This window comes from Aulonocara sp. 'chitande type north' Nkhata Bay, linkage group LG4 (genome assembly GCF_057382095.1).
Source record: "Aulonocara sp. 'chitande type north' Nkhata Bay isolate Kocher_YH1m ecotype deep benthic linkage group LG4, A_spYH_male_GT1.1, whole genome shotgun sequence".
NCBI lineage: Eukaryota > Metazoa > Chordata > Actinopteri > Cichliformes > Cichlidae > Aulonocara > Aulonocara sp. 'chitande type north' Nkhata Bay.
This window is the reverse complement of record NC_141347.1, coordinates 20,677,827-20,684,289: the sequence shown is the minus strand read 5'-3', so window position 1 is coordinate 20,684,289 and position 6,463 is coordinate 20,677,827.

Sequence of the window (6,463 nt, the reverse complement as noted above, 5' to 3'; positions counted from 1 at the left end):
TAAGTAGAAAAGGAAAAGTGCTTTAGTCCAGATATGATTAAAAATACATGAAAGAAAAACTGTCTTATACACCCTATGAAAATCATCCATATCAGTCAGTCAGAGCTTATTAAATTGTCAAATGTCTTAACCGGCCTCCCAATAACATGCTTTTAATCTAATCCATCTGCTTAATCTATCGCACACTGTATTGTCTTACATCTTAACCCATTTCATTTCCAGCTTCACTCTCATAATCCTCTTCTCCCACTGTCTTTCTGTCTGCCCTCCCCTCTCTCTCTGTCTCTGGCGAGAGGGCTGAGGGCATTATGTGCTCCTATGAATGATTCATCGTCTTCTGTGGTGTGTGTGTGCTTTGACTAGAAAACAAGGAGGGAAGGAGAGGGTAAGGTAGGCGTCTGCAGGAGGAGGGGAGATGAGGTGACAGGAGTGAGAACATGGCCAGAGCTGGTGGACAGCAGCGTTGACTTTGAAAGGGGAAGCACATGAAGAAGCGATGAGGTTTTGATTACAGCAGTACAAAGAGAGGTAAATTTTTTAGGCTCCCTCTGTACACTCCGTTTATAGTCTCTACAATAGGTGACAGGAGATCTTTGAAATTAATGGTCTCATTATCACGCACTCCTCAGGGTGCTAATTGCAATACATCATCCTTTTTAAAAACTACTTCTTATTGCCCCATCAATCTAAATACATCTCAGACTATTTCACCTCACTGACTCTCCTGCTTTATCCCTCTTTTCCCCCCAATTTTACCAATAATGCTCCCAAAACTCGTTTAATGCACCCATCATAAAAACCACTCGAGTGGAAAGCTCTCCACACTCGCACTAAAGATGGTTAGAGCCTAGCAACAACGTTATCTTTCCTTATCTAATTTCCCACGACCTGGAATAGATTATCTGCCGGATAATTAAGACCTGATGAATAATTAAGTGGACAATAATGCTAATTCATGAATAATATATGTGTTTATGATGGCGAGGCACAGATAGCGGCTGCAGTGGCTGCTGACAGGAAGATTGATGCTGTGGCCTAGATAATATATCTCCGGTGAGGGGATGCTACCGACTGCAAAGCTGCCTGTATTCATTAGGCCACTATCGCTGGCTCTGTGCACGATGGCATGCTTGTGTTTCATTTACAGGCAGAGGTGGCACAAGTGTGGCACGTGTTTTGCTTTGCAGTGCTCTGATATGTTCCCGCTGCTTGTGATCGATCAGCGTGCTGCCTGCGTCAATAACGGGACAGGTGTTACGGCTCTGTGTGCACCTTACACCGGCATGCATACTCTTTGTTCCATCAGAAGACTACAGAGAGCGTGCTCCAGCTTCAAAAACATCCCTCCCTGTTTTTTCAGCTCAGCCCACCCCACCCGGGCGCAGTCCAGCCTAGCTCAGCAGAGCCTGCAGAGTCCCAGCCAGTTTGATTACATTTGCGATTAGAGCAGCGGCCAAGCGATGGTGAATTATGCCTGAGCTGTTACCTTGCTGTTGCTGCCGGGAGGGAAATGGGCCGCATTTTTTCCCCCCCCACCGCTACTGCTGACCTTGGAGGTCACTCGCAGGAAGGAGACATTCATCACTCTGACGTGTGGATGCTGCGGGGAGAAGAGGAGGTGATGCGTGCGCGTGTGTACAGTATTAATCCACCAAACTAAACACTTTCGTGGTCCCAGTAGTAATAAAGCAGAAACTGAAGTAATGGATAATGTGTTTACATCATTGTTTCGTGTAATACTTTTGTTAATTGGAAGTTAGTTTACGATATGACAGCTTTAAAAACAAGACGGGTTGTCCCTTCCCTTCTCCTTTCCTCCCTCTCTAAGCCTGTAGTCTCTCTTTTCTGTGCATACAATCATGAGTGGCGGACAGATATCGACCGTGGCCTCTGTTGGCCCGAGCGTCTGTTTGCTCACTAAAGAAGACTCATTAAGTTACAACAGATTGATACCCCCACCTCCCAAGGACTTTAATCTCATCTCAAATGAAAATAGAAGTAATCATAGCTTTGTTGGTGGGGTAATGGTCTTTGTGAGTCTCTCCGCCCCCACCACCACCACCTGAAACATCAGCAGAGTGACCTTGGCAGGTGAAGGCAGCAATGGGACGCACTGACTTTGAAGGATGACGAACTGACAAGCTTTCATAGCATATCGCTGTGCCATCTTCTCCTCCCCCTCCATCTTTCCCCAATGCGAGACAGAGAGCCTGCGCGCCATATTCGTGGGCTCGAGTGAATGCAGAAACTGCCACGTTGGGGGGGAGGGGGGGTTAGAAGAAAGACAGCAAAGACAAACAGCACTGAGAAAGCAAATTAATGTTTACCAGAGATTAATTGTTCAGCTGAATCATTTGAATCCATAAAGACACACAATTATGTTTACGCACGCCATAAATCTGATTAACGCTGAGCTGCAAAAGGAATACAGTCTGTACGGGGGGTTAATGCCCACCCACACAGCACACATCTGATTAGCTGCATAGCACAATCACTTGTCTCTCGTTCAATTACAGTCTATGAAATGCAGTATAGAGATACCCCCCGTAAATTAATCGCAGCCTTTTCTTATTTGGGACACAAGCATCAGTGACAGAAGTGTTAAAACGACAGCGACTCTTAAAGAGAGACCTTCATTCTGTCAACAAACTGATTTGCCATGCTTGTCTGAACAAGCTTTGGTTCAAGCTGCGTTTGCGGTATTTTTCTAATGATAATGTACAAAATAAATTCTGAGAAAATATCCCTTCATTAGAGTCATCTAATTCTCCTTTATTGGATGCAGAAAGCACTGGGGAGAAGCACAGAATAAAAACATAAAAAACAAATGGCTGTCTTACACAATCGTGAAGAAAACATGTAATATTGTTGTGCATGAAATGTGCAGTTGTTTAGAAGTTGCTGTGCTAACATGCAAATACATGAATAAGGCTTTTACGACAGCACACCGACCCATCTGTATGTGACTACATCTTAGGTTGTGTTTTTAATTCAAGTAAAACCTCTAACCCCTGCTCCCTGGAGGTCTCAAAGTCCCGCTTCTTCACATAGTTTAAAATGACACCTTGATTGACCCCTCCGCCTTTCCCACAGGGGCAGGCTGGTAACAGTCTAACCATTGAACTTCAGTCGCACCCAGACAGGCCATCTCAGCTGGCCGAGGTGATAATTGAATTTCTCACATACACACTGCCTGTCTGTGTGTATTGATCAGTGCTGTTAATGCAGAGACAGCAAGGTCAGATTCTCTTGTATGGATCACAACATACTGAGATGCATTTGTTGTTTTTCTTTTCTTTGTATTCTGCTAATTGCATAACAGCACATATAGTACTGTGTAAAAATATTTTGAGTAGGGAAATGAGAAACGGGCAAAAATAAATAGAAATACATTACATTAGGCAAAAACGGAGTTTGTACAATGAACTTGAAAATCATTGTACAAACTCTATTTTGTTAGGGATAGGTGTGGGCATGGACCCAAATGCAAAATGCAACAATGAGAAGTCTGAAAACGAATCCAAAGTAACAAACAGCAGGGGAAATACATTAGTAGGCAACACTACAATCTGACAAAGAGCTATGGGAAACTGAGGCTTTAAATGGATACATGAGGTAATCAGGGATATGGGAAACACCAGGGAAACGAGACACACAAAGTAATACAAGATGATGAGACAGGGGACACAAAACTGGAAAACAAGACACAAGAGACAGAAGATACCAAAGTAAAACAGGAAGTATCAAAAACAAATGAACCCCCAACACAGAAAAGGAGATTAGACAACAACAGCACAGGTGAGCAGGAAAACTAAGATTCGGGGAGTTAACAATAAACAGTAATGATAATCTAAAACTGAGAATGAAATCATAGGAGATTTTAGGTGGAATACAAAACTCAAAATGACATGACAAAAACAAGCTAAGCTGAAAACAGGCAGTGGTACACGAGCTCATAATGCAGGACTGTGTGTTTCTATCCAAGTATGATTTTACTGCATCGGCAGTGTGTTTGGGGTCATCGTCCATTGTCATGCTGCCAATCAGATGCATTCCATGATGGATCACAATATGACTGTACTTTTCTGCATTCATTCCTCCATCAGTTTTGACAAGATACTCAATACCACTGGGTTAAATACAGCCCCAAACCATGGTAGAGCCTCCACTGTGTTTCGTAGATGGCTGTATACACACACTGTTGAACCTCTCTCCTGACCTCCTGATGACAGATACTGACAACAGTTTGAACCAAAACTTGCAAATTTGTTGTATTTCTTAAGGATATGATTTTAAGATACTCTTTATCTAGTATAGAAATTTAGTGGTGTGTCACTCCTTCTTTTTTCCTTTGCTTGTCCAGTTCACTCATATTTCTTTTAGGACACACTGCATGCCACGCTGAGATACAAGTTTATACTGGTTCATGCTTGAAGTATTCAAATGTCAGAGTAAAGTGACTTTGCAGCCTGCCTCACTGTAGAAACTGAAAAAAAAGAAGCTTACCCCCAATTTCCCATAACTTTTTAGCAATTATTACCAATTAATAAAGGATGAGGCATGAATTCTGCTCAAAGGTGCACCAAAGTATTTTTTTTTACTTCTTATTTTTCATAACCTCCATCCATGTACACTTTTGGAACCACTGCCCTGAGCAATGCTTAAGGTTTCCGCCCCTTTCTGAGCATTCCTGATTAATTATTAGCACTCCTGCTGATTCTGCAGTTATGCTAGCAGTTCTGCAAATCTACTTAGATGCTACTTTAAACTAACATGTTCAAAAAGGCAATGATGACATGCTCGCTTTTGGTAGCCATCGTGTTTACGGCCGCCATCTTAATTTGCATTGGTTTAGTAAGCAACTAAAAGGATTGCATGAATCTATGATCTACAATACTTTAGTGGTTAAAACATTTCATAACAAATCGCAGATGTCGACTTCATGGCACTGTGCTGAAATTTAGGAAGTAGTACGAGGAACAAGCATGGCATAAAAGCAGGGTCACAGTATACTGTTAGAGAAATCGTTCAGTCATTTTAAATGTAATAATTGGTGAGAATATCTTCCCACAGGGAGCATAAACTTTTTTTTTATGGCAGCTGTTCAAGGAGATCTCCCCTCTTTACATGCATACATGCTCACACACACACACACACACACACACACACCACGCACAAACTCGGAAAAGGATTCAGGCGATGGATTATTATCTACTGCCATGACACACAGAAGATTCATCACTATGGCGTGTGATTAGTGTCTCCCTCTCCACATACTCCCCTTGCACTCGATCATCTTGTAGACTGACTAATTGTGTTTTGCCACCGTCACTGTAATGCATTTTTCTGCGATTATCCAGATGTGGGTGACACTGTAATCTATATGGCTCTGACAGCAAGTACAGATGGTGCTGTAATTGTGAGCACACGGTGGCGATCAACCTGCTTTGTAGTCAGAATTATGGTTAGTTCATGTGGGCGTTCTCCATTTGATGTTTTCAGACTCTTTTCAGATGCCACAGATACTCAAGCGGAGTGGTCTTTTGTGGCTGCAAGTGAGATAGGAGGGCATTTATTCAGGCCCAGAACTGACTTACTGAGTGGAGACGAATTGACTCAGAAGGCACTCCAGTCATATTTGTTTCTCTTCAGTTTGATGGAAAACATAAGATTTCCTTTGAGTCACGCGCACGGGGAATTTCTCACACTAAATGACCAAAATCCTGGCTGTGTATTAGAAAAACATTCAAAATTGGCAACATAAACATGCTAGATCTATATTCTAGTGCATTTGTATTATCAATCATCACTGTCATTCACCTCAAAAATAATGTCTATAATAAACTTTCCAAGTTCTCCTGATTTACGCATTACAACTATATATTTAATCAAAGCCTTACTTAATATTTTGATGTTTTCATGTAGCCAAATTAAACCACAATTGTTTTATTTCCCTAAAAATGAAACACACATTTTCAGTGCTGCTGAATTTATCCCAAAGAGGAAAGCAAATCATGCTGTAATTTTAGAAATAGAGTAAATAAAAACATCTCATGTAACTGCACAGTGTAGTCTAATCACTTTATTTTAACTGCGTCAATCAGTATTGACTAGGAACAATTATTATTATTATTAATCTTATAATTATTTCTTAAAAACGGGTACTGTCAGTCTGCACAGTCTACACAGATTAAAACCTCCCTTTACAACATGCTGTTTATCTCATTGAGTGTCTTGCAAGGTCAATTTTCTCATCATTACAGGTTGTTAAGTACCAAAGTTATTGTATTAAGTGTGAAAAAAAAGATTATGCCTAACTAAGATAAGACTAAGATAGGGCAGAAAATATGGAAGATTGATTCCTGAGCACCAAAGAAACAAACAAACAGACAAAAAAACAAAACAAATAAATTGCCATCAAGTCAAAATTTCAAGTTAGATATCTCAACTTTTCAACTTACAA